Here is a 22,747-nt window from a genome sequence, read left to right as displayed (position 1 = left end):
GAATGGTGGATCCTGTGTTATATATTGAATGTAGAGGTGTTATCTGTTATTGTACAAGAGTGGGAGGAGGTGAGCTGTGACATCACCTACCCTAGTTAAAAGAAACATTAAGATGGACCTCAAGCAGAGCACATTATAATTTCATAGGGGTATAGATTAGTTTGGGATTAAACCATTATCGATTATTTATGACAATATGGCTAATTGTTTAACCCTTTATGTTTGACCCCTTTTATCCTGACCAGTCTATTCGAGGTCACAGACTTTCAGCAGAACTTCCCAGCCACATATGGAACTGATCCCAGAAGATTAAAGATTGATTGAGCTAAATGTAAGATATAATATAAAAATTCCGATCTACTAATGGATCTCCGAAGCCAAATATGCTCTGGCCCTATAAGGAGCGTTATTTGATACGATGGGGCAGAGTGACGGAGCAAGAAGCGAGCGGGGGGGGGATTTTTTTTTTCTTGTAAACTGCTGCCATCTTTCAAACTCAATAGGCCATAATTTATTTCCATGGTCCTGTAAAGGACCTCGTCCCTATTAGGGAAACAACTACAGATTTTCCTCATACGGCAGGCAATGTTGCAAATGGTTTTTCAAAGATTTAATCTCGCCGGACTTATTGCCAAATCAAAAACATATGACATTTGGACTTCATTAAAATAAAATAAAAAAGTTGTCCTTTCAGCTCTAAACTTTACAGACTCTGCGGTATCAGTATTGGCTCATCTGCTGTACTGGATGTGTCAACACAAAGGCACGAGGGGCACCGTCGTCCCCGCTGAAGAGGAGTCCCACCTACCCTTTACGCTCTAGGCCACTGCCCTGTTTTCCAGTTCTGGATTCTAGAACCCAAAACATCATTTTTTGAATGGATCATCTCCACTACAAATCTCCAAAAGGTATTACCCCTAAAACTGCACTAGACAGCTGGAGTATTATCCCTTTAAAACACTAGACCGCCAGGGATTGTTAATGGTGGATCCTGTGTTATCTACTGTATATAGAGGTGTTATCAGTCATTGTACAGGAGGAGGAGGTGAGCTGTGATATAATCTATTGTGAATGGTGGATCCTGTGTTATCTACTGTGACGATACAGAGTAAAATCTTAATAAGCCAGATGTTTAGATTTGTTAAGTCAAGAGAATACACTATTGTGTTTAAATTGTCATGTACATGTTTGTGTATTTCTAAAGGTCAGACCAGTATTTGTCTAACCGTGATAGCGGTCTCCTCTTGGAAACAATGTTGTTTGCTAATATGCTAATTGTACTAAAAGCCAGCTATTTACAACAGCCCCTGTGATGCCAACTATGTAAATAGATTAGCTAAAACAATGATAGGCGAGCCCTGCACCTTTACCTCTTACCTATGGCTGATGACCTCACACAGATATAAATATAAACAGGGATGTCTGTAGTGCTGGAGACAGAATGAGACTTGGGGCAGAGAATCAAAGAACATCAGTAAGACCTTAGAAGGAGAATGAGAGACATCATTCAGGAAAGTAGATGGATTGCATGGCATCCAAAGAGACACAGATTTGTATTCTACATGATTCTAGTCTTAGGGTAACGGCCTTGACTGGAAATATTCGGATCTGCTCCATTAACCATCAGAGAGACATGGAAACATTTTGGGGAATCCAGGAGAGGACAAAGAAGTCACCTGGCCCCATGGATATGTTGTTTTGGGTTTGGTAGGAGGTTACCCACCGGTCGCCTAGAACCCATGGAGACATTTGGAGTTGCCAGGAGGGACCCACCAGTCATCTGGCCCCATGGAAACTCTCGGAGAGGCCAGATTTGGACCCTCGGGTCTCCTGGTCTTGTAACTCGATGGACTGCTAGCTTCCTAAGCTTGCCGCTACCTTCTCTCTGTGGGGGACCACCAGAATCGGGGGGCCACTGGTTGAGGTAGTCGGCCCTGGAAGTCTCCAAAGTTGCAGTTGTTCTATTCCAGGCGGGCGGAGAAGGAAGGGTGAGATTGTGTAATGTATCATCTTGGGTATTTGCTGGGACTGTTCTATGTGTTTATTGTCCATTTGTGGTTTAATAAAGTATTGCCACTCTGTTTTACCCTCACCCTGTGTTGCCTGAGTAGCGTTACGCCCACGGAAGACCCCGGATCTTCACATCTACTGTATATAGAGGTGTTATCAGTCATTGTACAGGAGGAGGTGATCTGTGATAGCATCTATTGTGAATGGTGGATTATGTGTTATCTACTGTATATAGAGGTGTTATCAGTCATTGTACAGGAGGAGGAGGTGAGCTGTGACATCACCTATTGCAGGTCTAGCAGTTTTATTTCGGCTCCACATAGTGCTGATGATTTTTGGTTACTGTATGTTGGTATTATTTGTGCACTATATGGTGACATTCTTTAGAACTCTATTGTTTTGCAGTCTTAGTACACTGTTCGGCATATGACATTGTTAGTTAGTTAGTTATATTGTGTAGCTTTGGTGTTTAATAACTCTATGATAGGAGTATGTGCACATTGGATGGAAGTAATTCTTCGAAAACTACTGGGAAGTAAAGCCGCTGATTTATTATTTTGTGAACCCTTTGTCATCTTCCTTTCTTAATATATAAAAGCACAATTCAATTATAAAGTATTAAAAGAACTTATCGTGCAAAATAAAAAAAAAAAACGTAGCCGAAAATAAAATCTGTGTTATTCTTAATTTCCTAAAATGAGGGCAGAGGAACCAGCGCGCCTCCCAGATCCTGCGCCCGGAGAACGTGTTTCCTGCTCGCACGGAGATTACTTAAACTGCTGATTAAATCAAGGGAGTTCCCTGTAAGAAGTGAGAAATAATACTGTAAACTGGCGCTAATGTCCCGGCAGTGAGAGCAGCGTCATCGCACCGAACAATGAAGCCAAAGACTGATGTGAAGCACCGCTGCGCCTAGAGAAGAGCGGCTCCACATCACAGGGAGGACGTGTTTAGGACCTGGCCCTATAGGCTCCAACGTGCAGTAAATCTGTCCCTGATTTACAATATTTAATGGTTTCGTGTATACAGCTCCAATGCAGATTTATGTGTCTCAATGGTTACAGACTACAAACAGCCCTAAGTGGCCTGTGCCGGCTCACTGCAGGTCTACAACATGGGGAAAGGGCTTTAAGATAAGGAAAGCGGGGACATGTAGATAAATAATAGATAAATAGATAGATAATAGATAGAGAGATAGATAATAGATGATAAATAGATAGATAATAAATAGGTAGATAGATCATAGATAAATAGATAATGTAAACAGATATGTAAATAAATTATTAGAATCACTAGCTTTTATAATAATAATAATAATGCAATGTGATATGCTTTTTATATTGTTTGTAGTGTTATGTAAATGAATTGGTGAAATCACAGACTATAAACATAAACCTGAGTATCAGGAGCAGGGAGGGATGTGAGCGGGGGTCTAGGATGACTACTTTGTGGCTGGTCTTGGAATGTGGACACCGGGGTGAATAATATCTCCAGTATTTAATGAATGGAGCGCGGGGCTGTGTCCTTATATGGAAGAGATTTCTAGTAACCAAGTTGCAAATAAACATTGGAATTTGTCAGAGCTCTTTTCTCTTTCCAAAGCTTCACACTTAAAAAAAAACAATTCTGATTAATTGGCTGTTATGTTAATCAATGGACACACGTTCTGGATTACTAAACATGGAGATATTGTAGTGCTATTATCATTATTTAGAGATTTAAAAAAGCTGACTATTTACTAGGACTACAACACATTATCACAACAGGAGGGTGATTTTATTGTTTTTTGTGTTGTCAGAATTGGGCCATATTTTAATCTCCACCCACTTCAAATATTCAAAATTAGCATAAATCCCTCCTCCTATGCACTCTGGTTTGCAAGATAATATATAGCGGCTATGGATATGTCATATGTCCAAGGACATGTACATTTGTGTGTGTGTGTGTATGTATATATATATATATATATATATATATATATATATATTATATATACACACACACTAGATGTTCTCAAATAGATTACGTATGTGAAGTTTAGTAAACTTGTAGTGGAGTACAAAGAAGAGATGGGCCCCATTATGGTACCCCAGGGACCCTATTATGGTATCAGACTTTGCCATCCCACCGAAGGGTCTGGTGTGCAATTTTCTACCTTATTTGTAAAACAGTACAAGATTGCTATGGATATATCCATGAACATGTACATATATACATATCAACATATCAATTATTTTTTTCTCTTTTAGTCTATACTGGATGCTCTCACATAGATTACATACATTATGTGAAATTTGGCAAGCATGCAGTGGAGTACAAAGAAAAGATGGGCCTTAACGCGGACCCCATTACGGTACCAAATTTTCCCATCCAAATGCAAAGAATCTAGTGTGCAACTTTCTAACTTTTTTGAAAGACAGTACACGGTTGCTATCATTATCTATCTATCTATATGTTATCAAAAAGAATACGCACAGTATGTGAAAGTTAATAAGAATGAAGCTGATTACAAAGGAGTGATTGGCCCTAACAAGGACCCCATTACAGTACCAAATTTTCGTCATCCCAGACCAAAGGACTTGATATTCAATTCTCTACCACCTTGATTGCGAACAACACAATGGCTGATGGGATCAACTAATGCTGGGCCCCTTTTCCAAAATGACTCAAGGTACATGATCTGCTTGTATACATAAAACTTTGACATGAAAGAAGTACAGATAAAGACAGATAAAAGTTACAAACTCCCCATCAGACCATCCTGGTGAGATGACTGACAGATTCTCCGTTACCTCATTCTGCAGCCAGCAATAAACAGTGCATCACACAGGCTATAGAAGGCAAACAGTGCCCAATTTTTAGTGAAACACAATAGTAAAAATATATATTTTTTACTTACATGAATACTAAAATTATCCCCTTTAAGACATGAAAGCAGCACAGGCTTTTCTGTTTGTTCTGGGTCTTATATATTAAAACCTTCCAAAAATGATATTCACATCTCATGTCACTTAGATTAGGACAAATACTCAAAATATACAGCCCCGACCTATTCATCTCCAGCTTTTACATATGTTGCCTAGTGGCTATTATTGCGGAGACGTATACTGCACCCTGCACATTGCTTTGTAGTCAACGACTAGTAAAAAAAATGTATTTGACCATTATTAAAAAAAAACAAAAAACAAAAACGTATGCATACCATATATAACAGTGTATTATTTTGACATATTATACCTTATAAACAAGTTTTATAATATGATTATTGTGGCGCACAGTAGATCCTGCAAAAGTAAGGTATAAGGTCTGCGAAGACTTGTTTTTCTGTCGAGACACTTGATAAGTCAGGTCTATTATGTTAATATTAGTTTTTGTCACATTTAAGACCGGTAAATCTGCCTTATAATAATAAGGGGCCACTAAGCTCCAAAACAAGAACCTGGTATAATAACAGGAACGTAATCCTCTCCTCATCCCTCTAATACGGGACTTCATCATGAGCCGTCAGCATTCCACCATGTTCCTCAAGCATCTGGAATACCCTAAGGCCAGTAACATTCCTTAAATATTTTAGGAATGGGTCCGATTGGCTCCAACCCCCTCAATCTTGCCTACATATTAACCAGAGAATTTTCCACCTTTAACCTACACAGTTCCAAAAAATTCCATAAGAAATGTATGGAGGGGTTGACTGAGACATGGACAATTCCCCCTCAGGCTAGAATAAAATGACTCATATATTCAGGCTATGTTCACATTGCGTTTATGCCCTTTGTTCATGTTGTTACCACCTTTTTTTTTACTGTACCTAAAATCATCCTAAGCTTATTTGCTATGACTGTGTTTTACATGAGTTCCATGGAGTGGCATTTTTTTTTATCTGGTGTAAATGCCGCTGTTCTCCTGAATCCGGCAATGTTTTTTTTTTTTTCCTGCGCCTCTCCGTTCCCGAGATATCGCCATCTCTTCCCAGTAAGTCAATCTACTATTTTAGCCAAGTAGGCATGGTCCTCAACACTTCTCTGTAGGCGGTATTTTTACGGAACACTCCTATTTGGCTAACAAGACAAGATTTATATACAGAAAAAAAATGGGCCATATCTCAGGAACGGTGAGGCACAGAAACAAAAGAAAAACATCGCTGGATTCAGGAGAACAGTGGCATTAATACCAGGGAAAAAAATTACATATATGTGGCAAGTTAAAATTCATTACCTGCCTTCATCTGGATTATGTATTCACCAGGCTTAGTGACGTTACATCCATAGTGACTTAATATTACGTTATCATGTCAGCCAGTAGTAAACCCTCTAAATAAATACATGCCATAAAAGACCTCATTGGCTAATACAGACCCCAGACCAGTACCCTAAACTAATTCAGACCCCAAAGCAACACCCTAAAGTAAAACAGATCCCACCAGCCTCTTAAACAAATAAAGATCCCATGTGTGACTGACTAAAATAATACAGATCCCCGATCAGACCATCTAAACAAATACTCACCCCAGACAAGACCCACTAAACTAATACAGAGCCCAGCCCCCTAAACAAATACTGACCCAAGACCAGAACCTCTAAGCAACCATAAATCTCACACTAGACCCCTAAACAAATGCAGACCCTATACCAGACCTTTAAACAAATAAAGACTACAAATAAAGACCCCCCTATACTAATACAGATCCCAGACTAGACCCCCTAAACAAGTACAGACCCAAGACCAGAACCTCTAAGCAACCACAGATCCTAGACTAGACCTCTAAACAAATGGAGACCCTTATACTAGGCCTCTAAACAAATACAGACTACAAAAAGACCCCCTATACTAATACAGACCCCAAACAAGTACAGACCCAAGACCAGAACCTCTAAGCAACCACAAATCCTAGACTAAATCTCTAAACTAATACAGATCCAATACCAGAACCTCTAAGCAACCATAGATCTCAGACTAGACCCCTAAACAAATAGAGACCCTATACCAGAACCTTTACTCAGCCACATATTCTAGACTAGACCTCTAAACAGATACAGACCCAAGACCAGCCCTGTGAAGAAATATAGACCACAGATCAACACCCTAAACTAATACAGACCTGACCAACAAATATGGACCCCATGTCTGACCCTCATAAACAAATATAGGCTCCACATTTGACCCCTAAACAAATACAGACTCCACGTTTGACCCCCTTAACTGCCACAGACCCCAGATCAGAACCCCTAAACTAATACGGAACCCAGACCAAGCCCCATAAACAAAACCGGACTACGACCATATGTTAAACCACATTTATCACATAGGCCCCTGAGATGTTTTCAGTTCTTTTTTTCCCCCTAAATTAAACCCACCCCTTTGTCCATTTCTTGTGAACCATTGTGACATGTTATCCAACTTCTCCAAGCTCCTGAATGGTAAAGTTTTGTTACAACTTCTGTAAAAGCTGTGATGGCAGCCATATTGATCGATAGTGTTTATCCGTTATTGTTTCTGGGAAAGGTGAATTGTGGCAACCAAAATGGCCGCAGTGGCAGTTCCTATTGCGCTCACCAGAAAGGGACGACTCTGGGGGGAAATAACAATTTTAAGTCTATAATAACACAGTAATATGTCAATTATTGGTGGACTCAGACTGTACATGAGTTTTCTACTATTGTAATTATTCTTAATTATCGGCCTCATTATTTTATAGGACTGTTGTGTTCTGGGCAGACATAACTGGTATCAGCGCCAGTACAGAGCAACCACAGCGAGCAACAAGTTAACTCTGTAATATCAAATGCCGCCTTGTAATAGTTCTGCCAGCTTCAGCTTGGCATAAGAAATAGCACATGTAACCACAAGATACAGCTGTACAAATCTGGCGGGAAGCACAGGGGTGCAGAGGTAACATAGGGTGCAGAGGTAACACAGGAAGCAGAGGAAACACAGGGGAGCAGAGGTAGCACTGAAGGCCTTGATCTATAAAAATACACCATTATAGATAGTGCAAGATAATTGGAAGGTGGCCCTGCTACATATTTTGCACTGGGCCCAGTGGACAAATGTCCCCATTCAGTGGCGATATGAAAAGAAATCTGTGATTATCAGTAATTAGTCAGCCTTTTGGCCCCTTCATTATAGACTCAGATATTATTTAAGGCTTTGGGCCCGATGGTGAATATGTGATAGGGCCCTCCCGAACTGTGTATGGATGTATGATAATGCAGTTCCTCAGGGGCATAGGGAAGAGGGGCTCCAACAAGACAATACCTTGGCCTGGGCCGCGGTATTTGGATATAGTGTGAGAACATTACATTCGACCCATTGCCCCTGGCATTGTCACTCAAGGAAAAAGGACCTGGTGTTTATTCCAATGACCCTGTGGCCAATTTTCCACCCCTTTGTTGGCCAACAGTACAGTTCCTCTGGGTAGGGGAGGCCTTCACACGTTCTTGCCACCCAACAGCTATGGGGGCATCACCCAATACCTCCCTTAAAGAATCCTATATCAGCCCCATTGTCAGTCGCTATAGTAAATACACCCATGGCAGACAGCTTTTTATGGCAGAGGCGGGCTGGGAGTAACTACGGTGCAGTTCCTCTGGAGAGGGGAGGCCTTCACAGGTTCTTGCCACCCAATAGCTATGGGGACGTCATCCAATACCTCCCTTAAATAATCCTATATCAGCCCTATTGTCGGTCGCTATTGTAAATACATCCATGGCAGACAGCTTTTTATAGCAAAGGGGGGTCAGGAGTATCTACAGGTCCTGCAACCCTTAAAGCTCTACCGATGGTCCTAGGATTGGGTGAAGTGTCTTGTGAAGTATTACTGTGACATGTCAGAGGAAAAAGAGAACTTCTGATTTAGAGTTTAAGGGGTTACCTTTTTTAATTTTGGGTTTTGGGAGTCATTGAGTGGCATAACTTGAACCTCGTGGGCCTCAAAGCTCTCACAGGGCCCACAACTATCATAGGTCTTTAATGGTGTGGTTCTTCTAAAGGGACCTTTTGGGCCTTCTTCAGGAGTAGCTACAGTTCGTGCAACCCTTAAATCTCCACCGATGGTCCTAGGATAGGATGAAGGGCCTTGTGAAATATTACTATGACATGTAAGAGGAAAGGCAACTTCTGATTTAAGGTTAAGGGGCCACCTTTTTTAAAATTTGGGTTTTGGGAGTCATTGAGTGGCATAACTTGAACCTCGTGGGCCTCAAAGCTCTCACAGGGCCCACAACTATAACAGGTCTTTAGTGTTGGTCTTCTAAAGGGCTAATGGGACCTTTTGGGCCTCCTCTAAGCTCAATGACCTATGGTACAACTGCAATCCCTGCACCCACTATAGTAACACCCCTCAGGGTGATAATTAATATTCCCAAATTTTCTGTCCCCAAATAACGATCGCAGCTGCAGAAAAAGGGGTGTGGGTCTTTACATATATCTCAACCAAAAACATGGGACAAACCCGTAGGGACTGATCTCGGCATCCTGTGGATACAGTCAATACATGTAAACAACAACTCCCACCATTTCAGCTGATATCATCCCACGTCATTCTAGCACACCCCTTTGAGAAATTCCGATTTTTGGTACCCGAATCGAAAAAGAACTTTTGTTAATTCTAAGAAATTTTTTTTTAACAAAAAAAGGGTAGTTTTCCCTTTAAGACATAAAACAGAATATAAAGAGGATACTAGTAAAAAAATGAATTTGTAAAAATTTTATCGACATCAAACGAAAGGTACGCTGAGAATCCAGATAAAGGTTATCGGATTTATCTGTGTTTTTTCTGAACAGGATTGTCTGCCGTTAAGGGTTTCTGGAGGAATTCCTGCCCACAAATACTATCTCCCTCCACCATCAAGTCGGCCAGAAGTGTCTCAGCATGTCTTCTGCTCTCTTGTTTCCTTTATTCCTGGAATAACTGCATGACATAAGGATGGCGATGTTCCTCTACTAGGACCCACCCAATTATGGTGCATAAACCGTCCTATTAAAACGTACAGATGTAGCAGAGCCGAGATTGTTGTTAACACTAGGACTACTGGACTCGTGACCCCGCCTAGAACTACTGAAAGGAGTCATTTTGACTCCTTGCTTGTTTTTGTTTATTTTTAGAGTTTCATTTGTGGTTATTTATTAATAATTATATTTTTTGTAATGTATTATTATTGTGAGATCCAACAGTAATGCTTTTGATTGTTTTTTTTCTGCTTTTCTTATTTTTCTACAGAAAATAACAATAATTATAATAGACGTTTTTCAAACATTTTTTTTTATTCAAGTGCACACATATAAACAACAACTGAAGAACAAAAAGCAGAGAAAATGTAGGTGGAGGAGCATAAAAATGAAAATATGGCGCAGAATTCACCTTCTAAACATTTGGTGTTTCGCATTTTAGGCATTGCCTTTGATTTATGGCAGTACATTGCCCACACAAAGACTTACCACAAGTCTTACAATTTCCGACAGATCTATTTTTCTTGCACTTTTCTTTGATCTGGCAAAATTTTGTTTGACCCATCACTTCTGAGCATGTAGAAACTTGGGACGTGGAACCCTTTTCCCCATCTGTGACATAAGGACCACTCAACTCTCTCACAAGCGTTTGCAAAAATGCCTTGCGTGACATTTTTTGGTGGGTAATCTCCTTGAATATTATCCATGCATTTATACCCGCAAAGTCTGAGGCATTTTCAAATGCATGAACAGGCCATCTCCTTGTGCATGTTCGTGTGGTATATTTTCGTGCCATCTGATCCACTACATCTACTCCATATTTTGTTTCAATGTAAAACTTTACCGTTTCTGGAGTTTTTTTAGCGGAATCAGACGCAACAACAACATCTGGATGGACGGAACTCAAAATGACAACATTTTTGTTGGGCTTTCCTTGATATACTGTAAGTGACGCGCCCCCTGGGCCATATTCAGGGGATACCCGGAGCCGGATCTGTATAGGGGTAGTAGTCATTGTGGCGGTGACCCGGTCCGTGCCCAGGGTGTCAAACTAAGTGGCAGTCTATGGCAGTAGATGTTAACTTGATCGACTACGCCACCCGTTGAGTGCGGCTTTGAAGCCGCCGCTGCAGAACAGTCCACTGAGGCCAGATATATAAGGATGTGCAGCGTGGTGGTATAACCCCCAACGGGAGGGGTATGGCCTCAGGGCAGCAGGGATAGATGATGGGGGTGATGGTGGTACACGAGCGCAACAAAGACAACTCGGAGTCTTGGTGGTGCAGTTCAGGGTCTTTACTCACGGTTACTTGGTTACTGCTCCAGGCCACCGCTGCAGAGGTGGCCGCCTGCGTCGCGCTGTGCTCACCAGGTGAGGGGCTCGGTTAACTCCCAGGTCTTTCTGGAGTGCTTTGCAGGACCCCCTTTATGTCCCCTGTTTCTGGTCTTCAACCCCACTAGTGACCACGCTTATGTCCAGCTGCCTCGGACCTTCTTGGTGGGCAAACGTTGGCCTGCGTTTCCCAGGTCCTATGTGGTGCCTTTCTAGCGGGTGTGGTGAGGGGCTGCTCCACATGTAATGTTGCAGCCTCCGGTTCTTAGTTGAGGGTAGTTTCTCTCCTCCACTAATTTGGGATCCGGTTCCCATCTTCTTGACCTGACCCCCCTACTCAGGTAGCGGCGGGCGTGTGGTGGCTTCCAGCCAGTCCACACCCCTGGGGTCCCCTCTCCTTTCTGGAGCCCAGTCTGCTCCTCTTCCTCCTCCAGGCTCAGGCCTCCTGACAGGGCCTGCCTGTGGAGCAGAGCCCATAAAGCAGCTCTGCTCCCTGTCTTCTCCTCTCTCTACTCACTCCCTTTCCAAGATGGTGCCTCCCTTTATACTCCTGTACAGAGTGCACCCAGGATCTACTCCCCCCACGCACACACTACCGGGTTCCCTTCTCTAGGTGTTCCCTCCCCCCACTCCAGCCAGGGACATGCTCACTCGTGCCTGCATAACTAATGGGAGCACCGTCGAGCTGTCCCCCCGGAAATGTGGTGTAGTGCATGTGGGTGTTAGGGTCCTGAGCCACACTCCATCCTTACCTGGAAGTGAGATATCGCACATCTGGGTGAGATGCAATACCTCTGTAGCAACCGAACCCTCGGGGTGCTACATTCCCCCCTGGCAAAACCCAGCACGTCCGCGGGCTGGAACTGAGCAAAAGACAGGGTATACATTAGAACATGCAAATTTTTCATAAACAACAAGTACAACAGGTATCAACATTCAGTTTCCCTTTATGGGAACGGCTCTCTCTTAAACGGTATAAGTGCATATGTACTGTTCTGGAACTCTTTTTCATAGTAACACATTCTAGCATATAAATTTTTCATATAAAACATTTCTAGCAGCAGATCCACGAAGAAGTCTCTTTATAACAGGTCACAGTTTATTCTGCAACCAGGTGTCCATTTTCCTAAAACAGGGAGACGTAACCAGGTAGGAGTCTGTCCTGCCCCGAGTCCTTAACAGTCTTTTAGTCCATCCTGGGTTACGCTCCACTAACTGTACAAAGGATTCCCGGTAAATCCACCAAGGACTCCTATACATTATTAGAAACACATAATTATTTACAGGATATGGCCGCTCTCAGTCCTCGGCCAGGTAGGGGTGGCTGTTCTCAGTCCCCAGCCAGTTAGAGGGAAAAGGGGTGGCTGTTCTCAGTCCCCAGCCAGATAGGGGATAAGGGAAACAGTTCTTTTTCTGTCCCAACGGGGACCACACTCTTAGTGGAAACAGTCCCACAACAGTCCTTATACCCGGTCGGGTAACTATTTACATCTCCTCTTTTACCGTTTACGATTAACGGTGTGCTCCACATGCTCCTTTCTCTTTCTCAGGTTCAGACCCGTCCGGGCCCTCTTGGTACTCGAGGTCTGAGTGGTACTGTTAATGACGCCCGGGGTCAGGGGGTGCGACTTTGGGCCTGGGCACGGGCTGGTGGTGGCAGTGCCCAGGTCTGGAGCAGGTCTGCGTCTGCAGCGCCCGGGATCGGCGGCTCCACCGGGTGGCCCGGGAGCAGGCTGACGCTGGCAGCGTCCGGGACAGGGAGACTCCTCTTACCTGCTCCCGCGACCGCTCCTGCGTCACGCGTCTTCTCCTGGTGCTGGTCGGGGCCCGCGACGGCTGGGGCGCTGCCGATGCTGAGCAGCTTAGTCTGCTGCCGGTCCGCCATCTTGCTGTCCGTTCCTGGTGTCCCCCTCCCCCCTGGTGGACCGTGGCCTACCTGGCGATGATCCTCTTCCGTAGGCCGCGGCTCCGCAGTGGATCGTCAGGGTTGAGGACCTTCCGTCGCGCTCCTGTGACGTCGGCGTCTGCTGGGCTCCTTCCAGGACCTTACGCAACGTCCGGACGTGAGGCGGGGCTTCAGTTCTCGCGCGCTTTCGGAGTCCACGCCCCTCTTCTTCCCGCGCGGCGTCTTCAAGATGGCGGCCAACGGCGGGAAAACTCCACGGATGGCGGGAAGAAGGCTGAAGATGGCGCCGGATGGCGGGAAAACTTCACGGATGGTAAGTTTTAAAAGTCTCTTTTTCAGGCACGCAGTACCCGGTGGTTGCGGGCACGAAATCCTGCCGACTACGCCAAAAGTTAACGCGCCCCCTGGGCCATATTCAGGGGATACCCGGAGCCGGATCTGTATAGGGGTAGTAGTCATTGTGGCGGTGACCCGGTCCGTGCCCAGGGTGTCAAACTAAGTGGCAGTCTATGGCAGTAGATGTTAACTTTATCGACTACGCCACCCGTTGAGTGCGGCTTTGAAGCCGCCGCTGCAGAACAGTCCACTGAGGCCAGATATATAAGGATGTGCAGCGTGGTGGTATAACCCCCAACGGGAGGGGTATGGCCTCAGGGCAGCAGGGATAGATGATGGGGGTGATGGTGGTACACGAGCGCAACAAAGACAACTCGGAGTCTTGGTGGTGCAGTTCAGGGTCTTTACTCACGGTTACTTGGTTACTGCTCCAGGCCACCGCTGCAGAGGTGGCCGCCTGCGTCGCGCTGTGCTCACCAGGTGAGGGGCTCGGTTAACTCCCAGGTCTTTCTGGAGTGCTTTGCAGGACCCCCTTTATGTCCCCTGTTTCTGGTCTTCAACCCCACTAGTGACCACGCTTATGTCCAGCTGCCTCGGACCTTCTTGGTGGGCAAACGTTGGCCTGCGTTTCCCAGGTCCTATGTGGTGCCTTTCTAGCGGGTGTGGTGAGGGGCTGCTCCACATGTAATGTCGCAGCCTCCGGTTCTTAGTTGAGGGTAGTTTCTCTCCTCCACTAATTTGGGATCCGGTTCCCATCTTCTTGACCTGACCCCCCTACTCAGGTAGCGGCGGGCGTGTGGTGGCTTCCAGCCAGTCCACACCCCTGGGGTCCCCTCTCCTTTCTGGAGCCCAGTCTGCTCCTCTTCCTCCTCCAGGCTCAGGCCTCCTGACAGGGCCTGCCTGTGGAGCAGAGCCCATAAAGCAGCTCTGCTCCCTGTCTTCTCCTCTCTCTACTCACTCCCTTTCCAAGATGGTGCCTCCCTTTATACTCCTGTACAGAGTGCACCCAGGATCTACTCCCCCCACGCACACACTACCGGGTTCCCTTCTCTAGGTGTTCCCTCCCCCCACTCCAGCCAGGGACATGCTCACTCGTGCCTGCATAACTAATGGGAGCACCGTCGAGCTGTGCCCCCGGAAATGTGGTGTAGTGCATGTGGGTGTTAGGGTCCTGAGCCACACTCCATCCTTACCTGGAAGTGAGATATCGCACATCTGGGTGAGATGCAATACCTCTGTAGCAACCGAACCCTCGGGGTGCTACATAAGTGTAAAATTGTCTTCATTTCTAAACACTTTAGTGTTGTACAATTCCTCTTTCATGGATTTTATTTCTTTAGGCACTTCTCGCCTTATCTTGTTCAGTGTTCCCACGATGGTTGTTCCTTTGCTTTTTAGCTGTTTAGCTAATTTTACTGAAGTAAAATAATTATCGGTTGTAACATTGCGACCTTTTTTCAAAAACGGGTCCAATAACTTCATTACCACATGGTCAGCTAAACGGTCCTCAGCACGGCGTGTGTCATCTTTGCCTAGATAAGGGAAGCCATTTGCCAGATATTTGCTCCTCTTATCAACAGCTAGCCAATATTTGTGGCCATATTTATCTGGTTTGGAAGGCATGTACTGCGTGAATGGACACCTAGTTTTGCTTGGGAAAAGTTGCTCATCCACCGTTATGTATGGGCCAGGTTTGTAACACGCAATACAATTTTCAATAAACCTGTCCCACACAGTAGAAAATAGAGCAAACTTGTCCGTTTGCAGTCTCTCCGATCGAGTAGATTTCTCATCAAATCTGAGAAACCTCATAATTTCAACAAAGCGGTCCCTAGACATTGTCGCTTTGCAAAACGGTATTCCCCAGTCATTACACCAAATACTGCTAATCGAGTGACGGTTCGTGCCAGATATTCCACGAGCATAGAATATCGCAATGAATGCATCTAGCTCCTCATCAGATAGAGTAAACTGTAAATTATTGTTCCTGCATGCTTCTGCAAGCGTACAGTTCTTTATATGTGTCAATATATATGAATCAAAAAATAAACGCCATGCGCTCAAAGGACTATCGATAATGATATTTCTTCTGGCGTATCCTGTAGGGCCAGGTGCTTCTCGAAGAATATTTTGGCTGTCACGCCTACCAGGCAAGTGTTCTCCAATTTCAACAGGTTTCCATTGAATACCATCCGCTGAAACTAGTATTCCTTCAGATTCGCCTTCTCTGGTGATTGTTGTTGCATTACCTTCGCCGCCATCGTTATCTGTTGTTCTTTCATTTCTGGGACGTTTTGCTGATTTTTTCTGTCCACGACCAGGAGGATGGTCACGAGGCAACATAACTGCATGAGCCCGATCCCCAGTTGATGTGCTTGGAATATCTGTAAAAAAGTTGATGAATATTTAGAATTTTTGTTTTGTAAGGGTCCGTGCACACTGGCTGGATTAGCGGCGGAATATCCGACCGGATATTCTCACCACAATCCGGCCCGTACCTGCCCGCTCAGGTACAGAGCGGAGTTTCATACCTGAAGCTCCGCTCCGAACCCCGGGCTGGAGCCGCTGTCTGGGACGGAGCCATGCTCGCGCGTAAGCAAGCGCTGCTCTGTCCCTGACAGCGGCTCCAGCCCGGGGTTCGGAGCGGAGCTTCAGGCATGAGCGGGCAGGTAAGGCCTGTATTGCGGCAAGAATATCCAGATGGCTATTCAGCCAGAATTCTGCTAGTGTGCACAGGCCCTAACTCAGTGTGTGGAAGAACAAATAAATACACATAACTACTTACCTTCTGGATTTGTTCCTTCTGAGTCTTCAGATTCACTTGATATGTTCTGAGGAATGAAATCTTCATCACTGTCAGAATCAAATACATGTTCCTGCAATTCGGATTCCGATTCATCCTCCGGTATGGATTGCAAAGTAGCCAGAATATCCTGAGGCTTTATCAAACGTCTTCTCTCCATATTCCTCACAAATTCCATAATTCTATATAGTTCCCTGCTGAAAAATAGAAATGAAATGAAAACTAAAAGAAATAATAACTGTTCTGCCACCTTCAAAAGTAGGTGGGCTGAATCAGTTGACAGACAGCTAAACTATTTCATAACAATTCATACCTGTATGAGTCTTCAGAGCTCGTATGTCTGCGTCTGTTCTCTTTGTCTCTTCAGCTGAACTGAAAGTAAAGTTACTATCCAGAATACTGTCTCCTGCTAGGACCTTAGAAAAACACCACCCTTCATTAGCATAAGATAAGAGCCTAGAGTAAACAAGCTATTTTGTTCAGCATTACACAGTAATACAAGCAGGTAAAACACAAGGAAAATGTGAAAAGTTGACATGTAAATTGAACTACATCTATATGAACATCAAGGTAAATAAGACAGAGTGAAAAAATTATGCACAAAACTTTATAGCAACATTTAGTGACAAAAGGACCTCAAAATATAGTAGGGAGTCAAAATGACTCCCTTCAGTAGTTCTTGGTAAATTTTGAAAAAAACGCGCAAATTTTTCACCAAAATTATTTATTCTCACAAAATCTTTTTTCACATCATATTTGAGGAAAAGTCACCGAGTTTCAAGCCGGAATTCTGAAAAATGTAGTCACAGAAGAGAAATAAAAAACGAAAGGAGTCAAAATGACTCCATCAGTAGTTCTAGTTAAACCATGCCTTGTTATTACGGATTATTAATGCATTCTATTGTTCTCTGTTATCAGCTTTTCCCAGGCTGACTGCATTATTCAACGGGATGAGTGACAGGAAGTCCGGCTCTAGCGCTGCCTCCAGTTTTGGGAACCTCTGGAAATATTCACGCTGCTGCACTTTAATAGATGGGTGTATATCCCCTAATTTTAGAGTGCTCATTAAAGGGGTGATTCATATTTTTTTAATTATTTTTGCAGCATTAAGTGCTCCGGAGCTGAAATCCTTGCACTATGTATCTATTGGCTGGTTAGACAGACTGGAGCCCCTGTGATGTCAAACATGCAGGTATTTTTCCTGCAGTATTAAGTCCACCGGGTATTTAATAAAAAGCCAACAGTACTCCAGAGCTGAAATCCTTGTACAATGTAGCTATTTACTTGGGGGACAGTTTGTACCCCCCAAGATCACAAACATATACACTTATTTTTTCTGCAGAATTAACTGCATTCATTAAAATAAATGGGTATTTAATAAGCATCTAGTTGTTCTCCAGAGCTGAAATCCTTGCACAATGTAGCTATTTATTCTGTGGACAGATTATACCTCCTGTGATTACCAAAATATGCGCTTTTCTGCAGCATTAAGTGCACCATAAGGAGCTAGTAGTACTCCAGAGCTGAAATCCTTGCACAATGTATCTTTTCGTTGAGTGGACAGATTAGACACAAACCTACCCACTTATTTTTTTCTTTCAGTATTAAGTATACCAAATCCTCCAGAGCTGAAATCCTTGCACATTGTAACAATTCTTTGAGTGGACAGATTGAACCCAATGTGATTTCCAAGATGTATGTGTATATTTCCTGCAGCATTAACTGCAGCCATTGAAATCAAAGTATTTAATAAGAAAACAGCAGCGACTCCAGAGCTGAAATCCCTGCACAATGCAGCAATTGATTGGGTAGACAGATTGGACACCCTGTGATCACAAATATACACGCTTTTTTTTCCTGCAGCATTAAGTACACCCCATAGGTATTGAATAAGCAGCCAGCAGTACTCCAGAGCTGAAATCCTTGCACAATAAAGCTATTCGTTGGGTGGACAGATTAGACCTCCTGTGATATCAAACATACACGTGAATTTTTCCTGCGCTCATTGAAATCAATGGGTACTTAATAAGCAGCCAGCAGTACTCCAGAGCTGAAATCCTTGCATGATTTAGCTATTAGGTGGGTGGAAAGATTGCACTCCATGTGATCACAAACATACACACTAATTTGTTCCTGCAGCATTAAGTGCACCCAATGGGAATTTAATAAGCAGCCAGCAGTGCTCCAGAGCTGAAATCCTTGTACTATTTAGCTATTGTCTGGGTGGACAGATTGCACCCCCAGTGATAACATGCATAATTATTTTTCGAAGTGCACCCAATGGGAATTCAATAGGCAGCCAGCAGTGCTCCAGAGCTGAAATCCTTGCACGATTTAGCTATTGGCTGGGTGGCCAGATTGGACCCCTTCTGATCACAAACATACACGCTTATTTTTCCTGAAGCATTAAGTGCACCCAATGGGAATTTAATAAGCAGCCAGCAGTACTCCAGAGCTGAAATCCTTGCACAATGTATCTATTGGCTAAGAGCAATCAAAGGTGGACCTCCATATTTTAACAAAAAGGGGTATAGTATTAGTAAGCTTAATATGAAAAAAATATATATTATGGGTACAAATAAACTGAATACACAAATCAAAATCAAATGCTAAAAATAAAATAAAAAATGAATAAAAATGCAATAAAAAAGAATAAAACAAATTACAGCGCGCTTACCTTTCTGATGAAAAGTTTGCAGCTGGAAGGAAGTCACTGGCTGTTTTGCAAAGAGGCAGGAAAAAAAAGGCAGGGGCTGCTTAAAACACAGCTCTATTGAATTAAACTTGCAGACTTTCTCGAAGTTCCTCCCCCTCCGAAAGTTAGAAAAAAAAAAAAAGTTAAATCTAGATGAATCCTTATTCCTTATGTTTACAATTGGCAGCCAGTAAAAGCCATTGTCCTCCTCAACATATTCTAATGGGCGACCAATGGGGTCTCGCCTAGCGGGGGAAAAAAAAGAAAAAAAAAAAGGGTTTAGCCCCGGCTAGAAAAAAAAAATGCTTGTCATTCCCCAAGCATGCTCAGAGTCAGGAATCATCAGAAAAATCCAAATTCATGCAGCCTGCCAATTTCAGTAACATATCCTTTTTTGGTTATGCTTTCGGGGGCCTCTGTAAGAAAATCCTCTGACAGCGAAGATCATAAGAAACCGTAATCTTACAAAAAGAAGAAAAGAACGTTGAGACATAAGAAAAAAATAAATAAATCAGCTGCTTTAAAACGTGTGCATGGCGATGTAGCAGAGCTGAGGTTGCGAGTTAAATTGAAAAGTTAAATGACAGATTCGGCTCTGTTATATCCGTAGGTAGAAGAGAGAGCCGAAGGGAAAAGGAGAAAATGGGTTGAAAGGGGAAAGGGGGGGGTAGCGGAGGGTTAATTTGTATTAAATGAAAACTACATGTTCCCTGGAAAAGGGGGAATGAGAAAAATTGAATGAGACGCTTTGAAAGACTTGTCCGCCTTCAAGCATTGCCTGAACCGAGCGGTGTTATAATGTCGTAGCGTTGGCCGCTGGCCCGATAGGTGTGCGTGTTTTTGGAACCACCGTCCTACTACTGTAGGTTCCCGGAGAAGTATCTGGAATTGTTAACCGTTTTGACGTACATATATATATTTTCGATGTTAGCGACTTACATGACATGAGTTTATATGATCTGGGGAGGCCAGGATCAAGCTTAATCCTCTCGCTGAGCGAATGTGTACGACTGGGTAATGTTGGAAGCGTTTTCCGCTATTGTTATGTCATGTTAATTATTAATGTAGGAGAAAACGTATTTTGCAGGGAGTCGGAGCTCAAAATGTCTCCTTCCTTGCATTACATAGAAAGTACGGTGTAATACCCCATTTCACCTGCGGAGGTGCTGCAGAGAAAAACAACACTTGCTGACCCGATCACTCTGATTACAGCTGATCGTTGGGAGAAGTATCTGGAATTGTTAACCGTTTTGACGTACATATATATATTTTCAATGTTAGCGACTTACATGACATGAGTTTATATGATCTGGGGAGGCCACGATCAAGCTTAATCCTCTCGCTGAGCGAATGTGTACGACTGGGTAATGTTGGAAGCGGTTTCCGCTATTGTTATGTCATGTTAATTATTAATGTAGGAGAAAACGTATTTTTCAAGGAGTCGGAGCTCAAAATGTCTCCTTCCTTGCATTACATAGAAAGTACGGTGTAATACCCCATTTCACCTACAGAGGTGCTGCAGAGAAAAACAACACTTGCTGACCCGATCACTCTGATTACAGCTGATCTTTGGGAGAAGCACCTGGAATTGTTAACCGTTTTTACGTACATATATATATTTTCGATGTCAGCGACTTGCATGATATGAGTTTATATGGTCTAGGGAGACCAGGATCAAGCTTAATCCTCTCACTGAGCGAATGTGTACGACCGGGTAATGTTGGAAGCGGTTTCCGCTATTGTTATGTTATATTAATTAATAATGTAGGAAAAAATGTATTTTGCAAGGAGTCGGAGCTCAAAATGTCTCCTTCCTTGCATTACATAGAAAGTACGGTGTAATACTCCATTTTACCTGTGGAGGTGCTGCAGAAAATTAAACAACACTTGCTGTCTTGATCATTTTGATTACAGCTGATCGCTGGGAGTTCCAGCAGTTGGATAACCTGTAATCAGCTAAGAGGTGACCCATCTATCAAAAAGTGATAGAGTGTCTAAAATAAAGAGGTTGTCTGGTTTAGGAAATCTTTTTGCAGAGAGTCAGAGCAGATCGAGGAAGTATTGCTTTTCTCTGCAGCACTATCACTGGTGAAAGGGAATATTATGTAACATACCTGGCGGCGTCCTTGCATAGTGGTCCATCTCCCACTGTGCAAGAGCGCGCACTTGATCTCCTGTCCAGAATGTCTCTCTGGCTTCCCTCCATGCTGTCTGTTTGTGTCTGTTTCTGCTGCTTAAGGGCGGTGCCCGATCACTTCCTGCTTTTTGTACCTGCTGTGGGTCACACCCCTTGTGCGTCCTCAGCCTATTGCTGTCTGTCACCTGGTATATAGCTCAGCTGCTCCAATCATTCCCTGCCTGAGCATAGTGGTTCATTCAGTGTGTGCTTGCACTCTGAAGGTGCCAGGTCCCGTTCTGTGTTCTCTTGTCTGCCTATCCTGGAGGCTGTATTTCCAGGCCTGTCTGAACATGCTCCTAGCCTGTTCCTCCTGCCTTCTAGGGGCCGATTACCTAGACCCGCTCCTGTATCTTGTCTGTCCTGTCTGAACACGCTCCTAGCCTGTTCCTCCCGCCTTCTAGGGGGCGATTACCTAGACCCGCTCCTGTATCTTGTCTGTCCTGTCTGAACACGCTCCTTGCCTGTTCGTCCTGTCTCTCTGGGGGCCGTATTCCCAGACCCACTCCTGTATTCCGCTGCAGTGTCGGTCTCCTCCGTACACTCAGTTCCAGTCTGAACTCTCTCCTATCCTTTACCTGTTTTGCCTCTATGTCCGTTCCCTTCCTTTTTCTGCAGAGTCTGAACTCGTACCTAACTCCTGCTTGTTGTCTCTGTACTCCCGTTTGTGAGTTTGTGGTCCACTCGCTACTTCACTGCAAGTACCCTGTGGGTATCTGGCTCTGCCTTTCCCTTCCTGTCTGTTCCGTGTGAACAGAGCCCTGTCCTCCCTGCTCAGCCTTGCCTGCTCTGACTCCTTTGCTCACCGCTCTGGTGGTTCTAGCCTGCTCTGACTCCTTGCTCACCGCTCCGGCGGTTCTTGCCTGCTCTGACTCCTTTACTCACCGCTCCGGCGGTTCTAGCCTGCTGTGACTCCTTTACTCACCGCTCCGGCGGTTCTAGCCTGCTCTGACTCCTTTACTCACCGCTCCGGCGGTTCTAGCCTGCTCTGACTCCTTTGCTCACCGCTCCGGCGGTTCTAGCCTGCTCTGACTCCTTTGCTCACCGCTCCGGCGGTTCTAGCCTGCTCTGACTCCTTTGCTCACCGCTCCGGCGGTTCTAGCCTGCTCTGACTCCTTTGCTTACCGCTCCGGCGGTTCTAGCCTGCTCTGACTCCTTTTGCTCGCTGCTCCGGCAGCCTTGCTCCGCTCTGATCCTTTTGCTCACTGCTCCGGCAGTCTCGCTCCGCTCTTATCCTTTTGCTCACTGCTCCGGCAGTCTTGCTCCACTCTTGCTCACCGCTCCAGGCGGTCTCGTCCTGCTTTACTCTTGCTCACTGCTCCGGCAGTCTCGCTCAGCTCTGACCCTTTGCTCACCGCTCCTGGCGGCCTTGTCCTGCTCTACTCTTGCTCACCGCTCCAGGCGGCCTTGTCCTGCCCTGTTCTCGCTCACCTCTCTGGGCGGCCTCACTCTGCTGTGTTTGTCTGCCACATCTGTGGTTCTGTTCCTGAGTCCCAGTGTGTACTGGGTCCTATCCCGCCAGTGTCCCTACCTGCTAGTGC

General features: G+C 44.4%; 1 protein-coding gene across 1 annotated transcript in view; it reads right to left on the bottom strand.

Annotated features, from left to right (window-relative positions):
- Nucleotides 1–19,167, bottom strand: part of CALD1 (caldesmon 1) — a 161,518-nt gene extending 142,351 nt beyond the window's left edge. The window contains exon 1 of the mRNA XM_073649990.1: nucleotides 19,013–19,167. The gene's annotated coding sequence lies outside the window, so the exon portion shown is untranslated. The remainder of the gene's footprint in view (nucleotides 1–19,012) is intronic.
- Nucleotides 19,168–22,747: the final 3,580 nt, after the last annotated feature.

Source organism: Phyllobates terribilis, unplaced genomic scaffold, assembly GCF_046119375.1.
Source record: "Phyllobates terribilis strain yellow unplaced genomic scaffold, ASM4611937v1 Scaffold_10__3_contigs__length_209671492, whole genome shotgun sequence".
NCBI classification, from domain to species: Eukaryota; Metazoa; Chordata; class Amphibia; order Anura; family Dendrobatidae; genus Phyllobates; species Phyllobates terribilis.
Note: the sequence above shows the minus strand (reverse complement) of the source record. Positions and strands in the feature narration are given on the sequence as shown.